This window comes from Crocodylus porosus, unplaced genomic scaffold (genome assembly GCF_001723895.1).
Source record: "Crocodylus porosus isolate Cpor-Errol unplaced genomic scaffold, CroPor_comp1, whole genome shotgun sequence".
Lineage (NCBI taxonomy): Eukaryota > Metazoa > Chordata > Crocodylia > Crocodylidae > Crocodylus > Crocodylus porosus.
The window spans coordinates 54,331,213-54,346,952 of record NW_017728909.1 but is presented as its reverse complement, the minus strand read 5'-3'; positions in this window follow the sequence as shown (position 1 = coordinate 54,346,952).

Sequence of the window (15,740 nt, the reverse complement as noted above, 5' to 3'; positions counted from 1 at the left end):
TTAAGTGCAACAGCGTCTATGAGCTACAATTGTACTTTTGGACCATAGGGTCAACATAGCCCGGTTCAAGTGGATTCAGTTGCCAATTCTTGTGTGATGCAAGGCATTTTCTTGATGAGAGGCAAAACAAATATAACTCAACCAGGTTCACAGAGGGATTCTGCAGAAAAGAGAATGAAACCCAGATTTCCAAACTTAGGATTTACCATGAATATCACTTTTATCCCCATAAGAAGTCACACAGGATAATGTGTTCCGATTATGGAATATTAGATGAAAACATGATGATATGGTTTCCTATTTTAATTTAGATTCATTGCTCAGTCATGCAATATGATTATAATCACACAAGGATTTCATCTTATACTATAAATCCTGAAATGTGACACACTGTTTTTGGATGACTAGCAATGTATTTTTATCCTAAATCCAAAACAAATATGTATATTAACATTTATACCCATCGGATTCTAAACTCTTGAGTTCAAAACAGATTTCGAAAGCTCTCTAAAAAGAAGCATTACATTAGCCAAGGTGGGAAGTGAGTGAGTCAATGAGTGAATAAATGAAGAGGTCAGTGGAGATAGGGTCAAGGAAAGAATGTCGTATGACAATGGTATGGAGAGACTGATAAGCTAATATGCAGACAAGAAAGACTTAGGAGGAAACATGACATTTAGGCCAGCGGATAATCCTAGGATTTCTGGCTGTGGAACAAAGTTATGGTGCTTACATCATTAACCACAAGTAGTGAGCAGTGGAACTATGCTGTAGCCAAGAGGTGAAATTCTGATGGACTACAGGAAACCATTATTCTATTGTTAATGCTCCAACTATTTCAGAAGGTTCACAAACTGAGTAAACGCCTGTCTGTGATGCAGTACTATATTTAATACCGATTACTAGTGTAAAAATGGTACTACTACTGTTAAAATGGATGTGTTTCATTTTCTTAAATACAGTTAATGAATACTGTTGGCTGAAAGACTAGATAAGTGATTCTCAACTAAGGTGCCATAAGAACCTTTTAAGTGTGCCACAGGATGCTGGTCAATATTTGCACTGTGCAGTGTGCAAACACCTACATATGATTCATAAGATAAATCCAGAGATTTCAAATATGGATCTATGGCATCAAAAACATTCTGACCTAGCAGCCTTTCTGAATTTTGCAACAGAAGAATTGCTCTATCATTTTTCCATATCCAAAAAAAAAAAGGTGAAATTAGTTTTTGAAATGGGGTATTGCCAAATGCAGAAGTTAGGGAGGGATACCTTGAGTTACAGAAGGTTGAGAACCACTGGATTAGATTAACGAACAGTATTCCATTATCCTGGATCCTCAAATAGGAGGATCAAGACTGTTGAATCTTCTCTATATAATGCCAATGAGCATATCTTTGATAGCCCTTTCAAGATGTTGACCTAGCTCAGTGTATCAGAGTCCTATGGAGGTCCAGTAAATCAAGTTAAAGGAAAGCTGCTGCAAATTCTAGCTGGAGTTACACTTTTGTTAAAATGTCTATTCAAAATCTTTTTCTTAGAAACTTTTCAAACTTAGTTTCCATGTACTTCAAGCCCAGGGCTGACAAATGTTTTCCTCCCAAATTTCCCCCATGTTCAGGTCTAAACTACTTTGCAATGCATTGTTTATTTAAAATTTGTCTGGGGTTGCTGTCATTTTTCCAGCACAATGATCAGTGTCCCCCTCCTCTCCCATTAACACTAATAAAAACAGCATGCTCTTTATGATAAAGTGACATGCATGATTTAAACCACCTTATTTCAGTGCCTCCAGTAACTCAGCAGCATGTCAGGACTTCAGTAACCAAGGAACCATGATTGAAGTTAATGAAAGCTTTGCAGCTGACTTCAGTGGGAGAAGCTCAGACTCTAAAAGCATGGAAATACTTAGTAATGAAATAACTTAGTCGTTTTCTTCTCTTTTTTTAATTTGTGCTTCAACTTTTTCAAGAAAAGAAACCTGAGCTTCCAACCAACATTTTAAAAGACCACCTTTTCTCACATAACATATGCCCCTCCTGGTAGCATGTACACTTTTTATGAGGAGGGCAGGGAAAGAGGAAGTAGATTGAAGAAAAAAAGATTTTTCAAGAATTATGACTTCATAGACCAAGGACAGTCTAATCTTCAGTTCACTCACCCTCTCTTCCTTGCTGAAGCACAAGCTACACTTTGCAATTCTTTCACAGCTGAATTATCAACAGCTTTTGGCTGCTCAGCTAAAAACTGAAACTAGTTCTTGCTAAAGACTGAACTCCATGGGCAGATCTAGGATTTTGAAAAGAGCTGAAAACAATCTGCAAGGCTGTGAAATAAGAGAAAAGTTACCTGGAATGACTAACAAGCAACATTGCCAACAATATGACTAACAAGAAACATCAAGACCATTAAAAAAGAGAGTGTAGCATTAACACCTGTGTAGTGAAGAATGATTAGAGGGATTCAGGTAGGTTGTAAGGAACCGTGAAGTCAATTAACTCCTTCAGCATCACCTGAACAGAAATGAAGCTTCTCCTCTCAGGCAATTTGTTTTACACTTCGGATTCAGTAGGGATCAAGTTTGTGCAACTACACCACCGAACCCCTCTCCAAGCCCCCTATCCCAAATCTGCCTCTGTTAGATTGTACCCCTCCCTCCATTAAGGTGCTGAAGGGAAGAGAAGCAGCAGCCATCTTACAACACTTCTATTCGGAGCAGAAAAAACAGTTTTTCCCCTCTCCAAACATCCCTCCCCTCCCCCCCATTTTGAAAGGCTATTTCTGCGGGGGTTGAGGTGATGTGTGTGGTATGTGAGTAAATATGGTATTAAGAGTTTGAAAAAGCAACTCAATGCCAGGAAAGACTATTATCAGTCTACCACATCTCATACTTAACTGAGCCCTGTACATTATCTAGTCAAAACATTTTCAGTTAAGGATGATTCAGCTGGATTTTTTCCTGGCTTTTGTCTAGTTGAGGCAGAAAACTTCTTTTTACTTCAACACAGTTATTAGTCATTCACTTTGTTGAGCTGCACACAGTACTTTTTAAAGGTATATGGGAGTGTACATTTTACCCAATTATTAGTAACGTGTCTTCTTTCATAAATGTGAAAAGTGCTTTTCCCTCAGCTTTTGAGCTCAGCCAGCTGAGCAGGCAGGGAAACTCTAGTGCCCCACAGCTTTTGGCCTGGGCCACTGCAGGCATGTGGTTGCATTTCTGGAATCAAAATGAATGTCTGTTCACTTGCTTATCAGTTCAATCTATGCAGGTTAGACTAACCTGTGAAGATTGAATTGATTCAGCCTCAGGCCTTTTGATCATCTGTACTTAGCCAATGAGCCTGGCTCTTCATATTTTACCTTGTGGACCCATCAACATTACTGGCAACCAAATCAGGAAATTATTTACCATGTTGCCTATACTTGTTTTTTTTTTTATTCTATGCCCCTAATAAAAGAGTACAAAAACACCCAGATCCTACTCTGCCCACTGGGTGTCTAAACCTACATGGCATCTTCTCAGAAAAATAGGCAACTTGCATCAGGAAAGTGATCCTATTCCAGGGAAGGGAAGCACTTAACTTTCCTATCCTCTCAGTAGGCATCCTCATGTTCTGCCACAGATAATTCTATTTCCGCCTGTGGAGAATCAGAGCTCCTCCATTCTGGCAGCAGGCAGCCTCAAGCATCGACAAAGTATGCAAGAAATCACCTGCATGCAAGCAATAAGAAATGCTATGTATATGGGTCTGTCTGAACTCAGCACAGTACATGATGGTGGGCTTCCCCTGCACTGGCAAGTTGAAAGACAGGTGCCCAAGAAACACCTGATTATCTAATGGCAGGGACCATTCTGAGGCCAGTTTGAGCTCCAGTGCAGTCCTGGATGCAGACACAATCAACTGATTGTCAACTGGTGGCAACCACACTGGGGCTGGAGACCCTGGTGTGGCCCTAAACCTGCCTCATGTTCAATTTAAGGTGCAACAGAAATCTGCTACAAAAATAGTACACAAAAAAAGTATATATGTGCATGTATTGAGAGTGGTGCTGGGGGTGGGCAGGGGGTAGCAGGTGTGTGGAGAGCGGGGCAGGTGGGATGGAGCCAGGAGTGCAGGAGGAGGGGGTTGGCTAGGATCTCCTGCAGCTAGTGCCCTGGCCCCTATTTTTGTATACTATTCTTTGTGGCTGGTTTCCCTTTTTATGGTGCTATTAATTGCCTGAACATGTGGGCAGGCTACTATTTAAAATACAATTAACAGACTAATTGTGTCTTAAGTGTAACATCTGCCAGAAGCCTTAGAGATGGAATAGGATCTGGACAGAAGATATGGAGGGGAAGTTAAATTGTGTAAATAAGTTTATAATGTTCAAACATCCAACTTTATATAAAAAGAAAACAATAAAAAATCTTTATGTGTTTTAGCTTTGAAGAAAATAAGTAAGACTGATAGGGACCTCAGGAGATCATTTAGTTCAGGGGTTTTCAACCTTTTTTTAACAAGTGTACCCCTTCAATCTCAAAGTGTCAGTTCATGTACCCCTTTATAATTTTTCTTGTTTTTAAATGGGGGCGGGGGCAGATCCAGGCCCCATGGTGAGGTAGGGAGTTGGGCTGGGGCTGGGGCAGCATAGGCAGAGGGAGACAAATTATTTGGTGGGGTCTGAGCATGTGCATTAGCATGCACCGGCCCCAGCCTCCCAGTGGGGGAAGGAGAAGTCTGTGGGGGCAGGGGCCAGGGAAGGGGGGGGACAGATCGAGGCCTGCCCAGTGATGGAGGGAGAGGGGCACAGGCAGGAGCAGGGTCTGGGGTGAGTGGGGTCTTGGCCAGGCTGGGTGGTAGGACAAGTGGAGGCCTGAGGGTGCCCCCTGGGCCTCTGCTTGTCTTACCACCCAGCCCGGCCAGGGTCCCACTTGAGCCCCTGTTCCATTCCCTCCCTCACTGCAGGGACCTGGGGCTGGGGACCAAGACCACCACAGTACAGGAGGAAGTGGGGCAGAGGGAGGGGTGAATCATTCACCCCTACCCCTGCCCAACTCCCTCCTGTACTATGGGGATTGTCCCATGACCTGGCTTAGTCCATAGACCCCTTGCCCCCTGCCCAACCCCAGCACCACTCTCAGGACATGCACATAGGTGAAATTAAAGATTATTACCCTTACAACACCCACCCCCATCCCTCCTCACTTAACTAATAGAACCCCTTCTCTCCTCAACCAGTAAAATCTCTCCACCACCCTCCCTACCCACCACCAATAAAAAAGCTGCTTACAAGTGGGAAACTATATACAAGGGGGAAACTATATACAATATAGCTGTATACAATATAGAGCCCAGAGTGGGGGGTAGGTAGGGGCCTAAGGGGCAGGGCCCTGGGGAAGGTGCCCAGCACCCCAATCCCTGGATGTTCCCTGGGGCTGGGCTCAGGCTGGCACCCTAGTGGCAGGGCAGACCCAGAACTAAAGTTAGTGCCAGGTCACATCTACATGTGCATTAATGCGCATTAACTAATTGCGCCTAAGTTAACATGCATTAAGAGTGAGCATGTGTAGACATTCACCTGTCTAGTGTAGACACACCCAGGGACACACACATACACAAATAACCTACAGTTTATGGCAATCTGACTGTGGAGTAAAATTTTTTCCCAATCCCAAATGTGGTGATTGGTCTGACCCTGAGTGAAGAAGCAAAACCCTCTAGCCAGGACTCTCCAGGTTTTAGTTTTGTTATTGGCACATCCCAATCAAAATCCCCATTCTTAGCTGCAGCTAATACCCAATGCTTCTGAGGAAGAAAAACAAAACCCCTTGAAACCTGTAAAACTTATCTTTGATTCTAGTCTTCGCATTTGGGTTATTTCCACATACAAAGAAACAAATAATCTTTCATTGCTGCAGTTTGGCTGAAGTAAAGTCCAGCAGAGTGGTAACATTATTTGGACTCAAATGTCTCACCCAAGGAAAGAAATAGTAATTGAAAGGGATTGGCTTGCTTTCCCAAACATGTAGCATCACCAGCATATTTAACATGTTTATCACAGTCATGAATTAAGTAGACCAGAAATGTACATTCACACTCAGATTTTCCCAATATTTTTACTTCCTGAGACTGCATGCTTTTTTAATTTCTCTCCACCCCATCATTTTATATTACTAAAGAAAATCAAGAAAGTGCACTGATCTCAGTTTCCCTGGCACAACTATCAACTTTAGGCTGTTTACTCAGTTAAGTGGGGCTTTAGAAAGGAAAAAAAATATCTCTTGATAATAATACACCATTTTGGTATATGAATTGTGCATGATTAATGACAGACATGGAACCCAAATACTAGATATGGTCCTCCTCCTTCTGCTTATCTATTACTAGTAACGTGCCCAGGACATTACAAAGCACAGCATACAGACAGTGCTTATGTTGGAAGAGTTTCCACTCTAAGCTAGACCTTACAAACAGAGTAATCTACTTCCTGCTCTGCTTCATCCTCTTCCCCAAAACCACTTCTCCACATGGAATTTGAAACAGAGTGCTAAGAAACACATTTAAATTCTAACCTGATATATCGGCAGTGTATTATTGCTCAGAAAACCTCGGTTCAGGAAAACCTTTGTCTCCAGACTCGAGATGAATTGTGGAAGCTGTCTTCCCTCCCCCCTCCTTCCCCCCCCATCTCTCAAAAGCAATAATTAAGGAGAGAAAAATGAGCATAGGCTCTCATAACATACCTAGCTCTGCCCCTGGACTACAATCCTTCCAAGAAAATAATTTCATTTGTAATTTCCTTCCAAATTCTGCAGCCTCTTCCTCCAAAATTTATAAAATCTGAAGTTTTTATTTAACATTTTGATTAATGTAATCTTCTCCTATCTGCCTTCCCCGAGCCATCTCAGTCCTACCCCTAACAATCCATTCAAAATGCAGTTGCCTGAACTAGGCATGTTACTCTCCTATTTAAATCACACCACTGGCCTCTTGCTTCTTGCCAGTTCAGATTCTTTTCTTTCCGTCAAGGTCTTTCACAACTCTGCCTTTCCCTGATTAATTATCCATCATTATTTTTATCATGCCACTTGCTCATTTCCATCAATGATGCCAGATTCAAATCTCAGCTTCTCTCAACAAACAGTTGTGAGTTTTTCCATCCTGCCCTTCATACCCAGACTGTCCATCTTGAATTGATCGATAAAGCCACTTCCACTGTCTTTCAAGTTTATTCATAAGACCCATTTCTAAAATGGCATCTACAGGAACTTAACTAGTCAGTGGATGCATCTACACATGTGCATTTACTGTGGTGTAATTTAGGTCACTGTGCAGTAACGAGACATTACTGTGCAATGTGGGCACACATCTACATGTGTATGCCTGTACTACACAGTAACTATGGTGACTTACGCCAACTTGGGGGTAAATTTGATACTATCATGTAGGTATCAAATTTACTCCTAATTAGTTACAGAGCAGTAACTCACATGTAGATGCCTTACTGCGCAGTAACAGGGTGTGCCTGGACTGACTTGGAAGTAACACAAAGCACTTTAACAGCTGCATGTGTAGACGCTGGCCTAAAAACTGCTTACTGTGCGGTAAAGGCACATGTAGACACACCCAGTACAGACCAAAGAGCAGTCAGGGACAAGTACATTTGATTTATTTATGAAAAAGGAGAAATGTTTTTGAATAATATGGAACTACCAAAGTCTGTAATAGCTAACCTATGTAAGCATGTAAGCTTGCTACTGTAACTCCCCCCCCCCACCTCCCTTACTCACAAGTATCATCTGTTTATAACACCTTGTTTCAAATTGTAAATGCATACCCAGTGTTTGTACGGCACAGAGATTCTCAGCCAGGGTTCCATAAGAGGCTGGGGGTTGTTCTAGATTATTAATGGATATCCCTTCCAGCCTTCCTTGTCTATGATTGTATGATTAGTACTGTTAGGAGTATGCAAATACTTACACATGATTCACAAAATAAACCAAACATTTCAAATAGAAATCCACGGTGTCAAAAATATTTCTGAGCTGTTGTAGTCTTTCTGAGTTCTTTGCAATACAAGAATTAATTGCTCAATTATTTGTAAAAAAAAAAAAATGAATTAAATTAGTTTTTTAATGTGGTGCTTCTAAATTCAAAGAAATTATGAGGGGTTCCTTAAGTCTAACAAGGTTGAGAATCTCTGGTATAGATTCTCATGAGGTTCAACAAGGACATGTGCAAAGTCCTGCACTTAGGATGGAACAATCCCATGTCCAATACAGACTGGGGGCTGACTAGCTAAGCAGCAGCTCTGAAGAAAAGGACCTGGGGGTTACAGTGCATAATAAGCTAAATATGAGCCAACAGTGCACCCTTGTTGCAAAGAAGGCTAATGGCACACAGGGCTGCATTGGTAGGTGTGTTGCTAGCAGGTCAAGGGAAGTGATTATTCCCTTCTATTCTGCTCTGGTGAGGTCACATCTGGAGTACTGTGTTCAGTTTTGGGCACCCCACTACAGAAAGGATGTGGACTAATTGGAGAGAGTCCAGTGGAGGGCAACAGAAATGGTGAGGGGGCTAAGGGACATGATTTAGGAGGAAAGACTGGGGGAACTGAGTTTATTTGGTCTAGAGAAGAGAAGATTGAGGAGGGATTTAATAGCAGCCTTCCACTATTGGAGGGGGGGTTACAAAGAAGATGGAGCTAAACTGTACTCAGTGGTGGCAGATGACAGAACTAGGAGCAACAGTCTTATGCAAGGGAAGTTTAGGTTAGATATTAGGAAGACTTTTTTTCACTAGGAGGGTAGTAAAACACTGGAACAGGTTATCCAGAGAGGTGGTGGAAGCTCCATTCTTGAAGGTTTTTAAGACCTGGCTAGACAAAGCTTTGGCTTGGATGATCTAGTTGGGGATGGTCCTGCTTTGAGCAGGGAGTTATACAAGATGATCATTCTCTTCCAAGGTCCCATCTATCAAACTATGAAACCCTAATTTTCTATGATTCTATAGCACAATGGGGTTGTGATCCTGAATGGGATCCCTCATTGCTAGTAAATATAACAGGAAATGAAGTAATCTAGGAGCTGACTGTGATGGTTTTGGTCCATCTTTTCCTTTTGGTCATGCTTTATTCCTCAGTTCATTATCATGCCTGGCTGACCTGAATTAAAGTTTTACAAAGAATCTGCAACCAGAAGCTGCATAAAAACAAAGGTGCTTAGAAAGCTCTCCATAAGCCTAAAATTAAACTTTAAGGGCATCCTCAACCTTCTTTAATTACGGAAGCATGAGTCTTGTGGCATCCCAGATCTAGATTTCTCAAACAGAAGTGCACTGTGCTGTTATCAAGCCAGTTGACTGGTGAACTCAAGCCACAAAGGGGTTTTAAAGACCTTTGTGCCCTGCTGCTAACACGTGAGCTGATGATACCCAACTCTGTCAAGAAATAAAGTGTGCTAACATCATAGGGAGACAAACAGTACAATTCAGTGAGGATGAGGAAATTAAGGCTAGGTACAGGCATTCAAAAAGCCCAAGCAGGAACTGATCTAAGTTATGTGGTTTTCCATAAGCGGTGTGCTTTAGATCGGTAGCAAACAGAACATGCATTCACCCGTTGGTGGTGAGAGGCAAATCTTAGACCAGGTGTTGTAATTTTTAAATCAGTAGGCATGTGCCAAATTTCTGTTCTGTTATGGATATTGACCAGCTTCCGATCACTGATACCGGTAAAAGTGCAATGCCTATACCCGGCCTAAATGTTCAGCTCCCTGGCTCTTTCTCTCCCCCCTATATTCTCTTGCCTTTGTTTTCATTTTGCACCAGGACTGGCACACTGACACAGTTACTTCCTCAACCAATGTGAAATAACCACTGCAAACCACTGAGAATGAGGGAATTCTTGCTTTTTGTTGTTTATAACCTCTTCTTGTGGCAAGGTGATGACCTTCCTGGCTTGCAAACTTTGCAGCTTGATAAAATGATTTAGTATGCAGTCACAGAAAGATTAAAGCAGGCTATTCCCTAACCTCATTCGGGTCCACTCATCTCACATTTGGAAAATATATTTAAAAAGAAAAGCAAACCATGAAAGTGCTCCATATGACAAGTTTATTATATTTATTCAGTATGCCTTGGTGAGGCTCTGCATTGAGCATATGCAAACAGACCTCATGTCTCCCTGTCATAATAATGTACAATATAATATACAGACTAGCACTCTGGTGCCATGACCTATGTGCTAGGAATAGAAATGTGGTCCTTCTTGATTCCATGACTGAGTAATTCACTATTCTTGGGGGGGTCATTCATCAACTCCTTGCTGAGCCAGCAGACTATGCCCTAACAAGCCCAACAACACCACCTGCCCTTTATCAGTCTTAGGGTTCAGACTCCAGATGGAGCAGCCAGAAAACAAGAGCCCTTTAAGCTCTATTTTAGCAGCATTACAACCAATATCTCAGTGTCTACTGCATATGTCTACTGTCTCCCAAAATTGACCTAGTTATTTGCAGGCCAGGGACCTTGCTAACTTTAGCATTTTTCTTTTCAACTAATCCCTAGCAGAAACAAAATCCACATTTAATTAGGGACTAACAAACTAATTTTGAACTTAACTCAGTTGACTCAAGGTCATTCAATATTAATAATGGTTGTTTGGGAAAGATTTTGAAACAGGGAGTAGAAATGAGGGACAATGAAAAAACTGGAAGTAAAATAGTGTGGGACAGATTAAAGTGCAAGCAACATGAAAAAAAAGACAAAAACAGAAAGATCTCGGTCCTTGTCATAGACTATTTGCCACATTCCAGCAATGCAAAGAGCCCATAAAGACAGTTTAATTATCTATCTAAAAATCACCCAAAATAGGGGAAATCCCCAGAAGATTCTCTCTCATTCAGTAACTGAATTTAGTTACACAATAATTTGGAAGACTCAAGTCAAACACTCCTGAGTTAGGAGATACCAAAATTAAGTTTACCTTTATTACAATATTTAATTTGCCTCCCTGGTACATTATTCAATTACATGATCTCATATTTTTTTCTTCACTGGACCCTGCTTTATTCAAAGAACAGAATGGACAATGCTTACTTAACAAGCAGCTATTCAATACTTGTTTTGTCTACATTGTTCAATGAGTCACTCTTGCCCTTATTCACTGCACACAATTCAAATCCTTCTCAGAATACAGAATTTAGTTGTTCTTCAGGGGATTCTCTACCATTATAGAATCCAAGTGTTTCAGACATTAATGAATTTGCTTTCACAAGGCTCATATTAAGTATCACCCCGACTGGCCAACACAATACTTCAATGGAAGGAAAAATAGGCACAAAGGAAACCATGGATGAATATTACCAAGTGGACAGGAAGGGTCCAAGACAATGACAGAGCTACTTGGTCAAAGAACATCAACAATGGAAAGAGGTCATTAGGAAACTGTTATGAGGGTGTAGAAGAGTAAGGGTCAAAGGCATCCAAGTAAGGGTTCAGGTTTTCGATAGGGAGCACTTTACACATCCAGAGCTTATTTCCTATTGACTTTATTGCAGCTCTGAGTACTCCACACTTGTGCAAAAAAAGACCCAAGAGTCTCAAGTTAATTACACAGACATAGATCCTGATACTTATGTCTGTGGTTCAACTGGAAATAAATGGTTGGGGCTTGGCCCTAGAAGGTTAAAGACCAGAGGACTGGAAAAAGGCAAGGTGAAGTACACAAGGGTCTAGACTAGATCAGAAGGTCAAGGTCTATGGGGCTAAGGTATAGGCAGTCACCCCGGGTAGAACCATAGCTTAAGGGTTGTCAAGAACAAGGGAGTGGGGATGCAGACTTGTTTCACTGGCCAAGGGGTCTGGAGCAGGCCGCTACATCTGTACAGGACCAGGACATGGGCAATCACTTAGCTAATCTGAAGTCAGGAGGCAGTGACACGTTCTGGAAGCACAAGCAGTCCAGGGCTGAAGTCAGGAAGCAGGAACAGGAGGCCAGGAGCCAGAACTGAGTGAGGAAGCAGGACTCAGGAACAAACAGGAAACCAGAAACCGGTTAGCAAAAGCTCAGAGCTAGACAAGGAAGGACCTGTCCTGTTGAGTAGCCTGCTGGCATTGAATAGGTTACTGCCTAAAAGCAAGCAGACATGTCCTGAAGGCAACTGGGGACAGGTGGGGGTAGTTAGGCTACTGGCAAACTGGTGGTAATTTGCTTAACCTACTGCCCTGGCCCCTGATAGGAATGGATAGAATCCAGTTAGCCAGTTCTCAGTGAGCTCATTTCTTCCTGCACTCCCCAGTTACATTTATTACATACCTTCTAACTTCTGCAATGACTGAAACTGGGGTTCTCCTGAAAATGATTTCCTTCACTGTGGATGTGCCTAAATGTGCAACAAGGCATGACTAAATTTACAATTATTGGCAGATGTCTATATATGCAGGGACTTGGCACTAAATCCACCAGGGGGAGTGCCAGGACCTGACCCTAGCCACCAGCGCTTGGCAACCAATTTTAGAAGCCAAAATCTGCTGCCAACACATGGCAGCCATCTTAGAAACACAGCCCTACCCTCTGATCCCTGGCCAGCCCCTTCCCTGCCCAGGTGCTGTGTATCCAGTGCAGGGGCATCATGTAACAGTTCCTTCTTTGACCTGCTCTGCCTCCCTGTGCCATGGCTGCTCCAGCCCCTGGCCCCACCCCTGGCCCTGCCAGTGATGCACAGTGCTCCACTGCTCCAGCCCTGCCCTGGCAGCAATGACCAGTGCCCTGTGCTCCTGTTGGCCATGGTGCTAGCCCTGCTGGCCCCAGCAGGCCCTCCTAACTCAGGCCGTGCACCCACTAGCAGGGGCCAGGGCAACTGGTGCAGGAGGCCCTGGCTGATCACCTGCTCCAGGACTCCCCACTCTAGCTCACATTCTCTGCTACCAACAGACCTCCAACCTGGGGAACAGCATGGGGGCAGGTGCCTAGCACACTGGCCTCAGAACATTCCCCTGCAGGTCCAGGGGCTGTGGCAACCCCAACGGGCGGCAGCCTCATGCTGCAGCTACCTGGGATGGTGCTCCCTGAGGGCAGGTGGTTCCCCATCTGGCTGCCCAGTGCAAGACCAGCAACCCTGTGAGGCATGTCCAGGTCCTTGGGTGTGTGGGGTGTGGGAGGGTGTGGGGCTTACCCAGTCAGGTGGGATCAGGGGCTTCTGCAGGCAGGAGGTGCCAAAGGACTTCCTCCCAGGCCCAGGCAGGGGCCAGCAAGACCCAGGGGCCCTGTAGGGCCAAGGACAGGGACCAGGAAGTGGGTGCTTTGGACGTGACCACCAGGCCCAGGAAAGTATCCAGGGTCCAGCAGTTGGTATCCTCAGACTCCACTGCCTCATCCTGGAGGCCACCTGCTGCCAGACCAGCTCAATGTGCTCCAGGGCCTCCATCTACACATAGTGCCCCCAGTGCACCCAGTCACGCACTTCCTCCTGGAGGCGTCCTGGGCAATATCCTCCTGTCACCAGGCCCATGCCCATGCCTCCCACTCCTCTGCCACCACCAACAGCTGCTGGCGCAGGTCAGTTTTATCCAGTGTGCGCTGCTAACACAGCTGGTGGGCTCTCCCCTATATCCAGATGTTAGCCCTGCAAAAGCAAGAGACAGAAACCTTTTGTAAGGGTTTGCAACATTTCAGAGATAAGATGTTCTGCACCAGGGGCCATGTGCTGCCCAACCTCAGATCAGGGGTCAGCCATGCGCAAGTGCCAAGGGACCACAGTAAGTCAGTCAGGCTTGCCTGGGCCCAGGAAGCTGTTGTCCAAGCTCCCTATCTCTACGTGCTCCCCTGGGGCTGGTGGCCTACTGGGTGCTGGCCACAGGCAGCCTGTCTCCCTCGCCCCCTTCCAAGGTGGAGACAGGCCAGGCTGCTGGCAGCATCTGCTGCCATGTCTCCAGACCCTGTTCCCCCCCTGTGCTCCTGCAAGCCATTCACTCTGCTGCACTGCTACCCAGCCCACAGTGCCCAGCCTCAGGGTGTGCAGGGCTCCCGGACAACTGGGGTGAGGGGCTGATTGTGCCCCCACCTTCCCACTGAGGGCCTCTTTAGAGAAGCACCCCATGGCTGCCCCCCACATGCTGCTGCTGTGCCCCAAGTGTGCCCCTGCTGTATGTGGCCTGGGCAGTTCATGATGAGCTGTTTGTGCAGGCTGAGGGTTGCCCAAGCCACTATGCCCTGCTGCTGCTGATCCTCCTGGTGCCCTGGGCACACCTGCACTCCTGGTTTAGGACCCTGAGCTATGATGGTGTGGGGGGTAAGCCTGGGCTGCCCTACAACCTCTACCACTACCTGGAGGGCTACCTGTGGCTGTGTTATGCATCCTCGGCTCCCATAGCTGTGGAGGACATCACTGCTGGCATCAACACATTCCTCCAAGTGTGAGAGGCCCATATCTACCTAGCTGTGGGGACACAGACTGCTGAATTAAATTCTGAACTGTGTCCTGCCTCTCTGTGTGCTGTGGGTGGGAGAACCTGGGGTCAGGGGAGTATGGGCAGTTGTCGGCAAGGGCAACCAGCTGCACCTGGTGTCTGCGGCCCATGGTATGTGGCAGGCTGGCACGTGGCCAGGGAGCCTCCCCACCCCCTGCAGGGAAAAGTTGGCACTGCTGGCAGTTAGTGGTAACATTGCCAGCTGCTCCTCATACCGGGGTCTGGGGCTGCATCAAGGGCAAGGCAGCAACTGGCCAGGGCTCCCCAAGCTGCCAGTGGATGCAGTGGCCAGGGAGGAGAGCAGGGTGAGGCAATGAAGGCCCTGAGGTCCCCTCTTCCAGTGATGTGTCACTAGAGGGGACAGAATGGAGTGGGGGCTCAGCACCTCAGCACTGCCTCAAATTGCTACAAGGTCACCAGCCTCCTTCTGGGTCCAGTTGAGGCCTGAGCAGTCAGCACAGGCATGCACATGTAAGTGGGGCCAGGGCTCAACTGGGATGATGGTGAAGACATGATGTCCCATGCTGGACATCTGGGACCCCATGCAACTATCCCTGTGATACAAGCCTTGGACAGCTCTTAGCAGCCGAGGGCAGGGCACAGCCAGGGACTGGGAGATGCGTAGCAGAGGCACATCACTTGCAAAGAGACACTGCTGGGGGTGAGCCACAGAAGGAGCAGGTGCTGGCCCTGCTGCCAGAGACAGCCAGCCAACAGCCCTTGGAGGGGTCTCAGGGCTGGGCAAGGCAGGCAGCAAGCTGGAGCCTCTTGCAACACTGCCCTGTGGCCTCCAGCAGCCATAGAGAAGAAACAAGCCAGGCAGAGACAGCCTGTGTTCTGCCCACAGGGGCACATGAGGACTTCAGTGGTCCTGGGGGTTGCACAGGACCCACCAGGCTTCTGTGCACTGTGCCCCAAGGTACATAATGGCTGCCAGCTTTTGTAGCCTGCAGCTAGGGGCTGCCAGAGAGCAGCCCAGCCCTAGGGCAGGAGGAACTCCCAGCCAAGAGCCCTGAGGCGGGGTCAGTAGCAGGGAAGACTTGGCACTCAACTTAGTGCTGGGTCATGTCTACATGTGCATTACTGCATATTAACTAATAGCGACTGAATTTGATATCTGCATTTGCAGGTATCAAATTTAGTCATGATTAACCATTTTTATTGCATAGTAAGGTCACACAGTAGGGCCGTGCAAAGCTTTGGTCCCTGATTGGATTCAGTGGAGATTCGGCCCAATTTGGTGGTTGAATCTCCAAATCCGAATCAAATCAGGGGACCCTT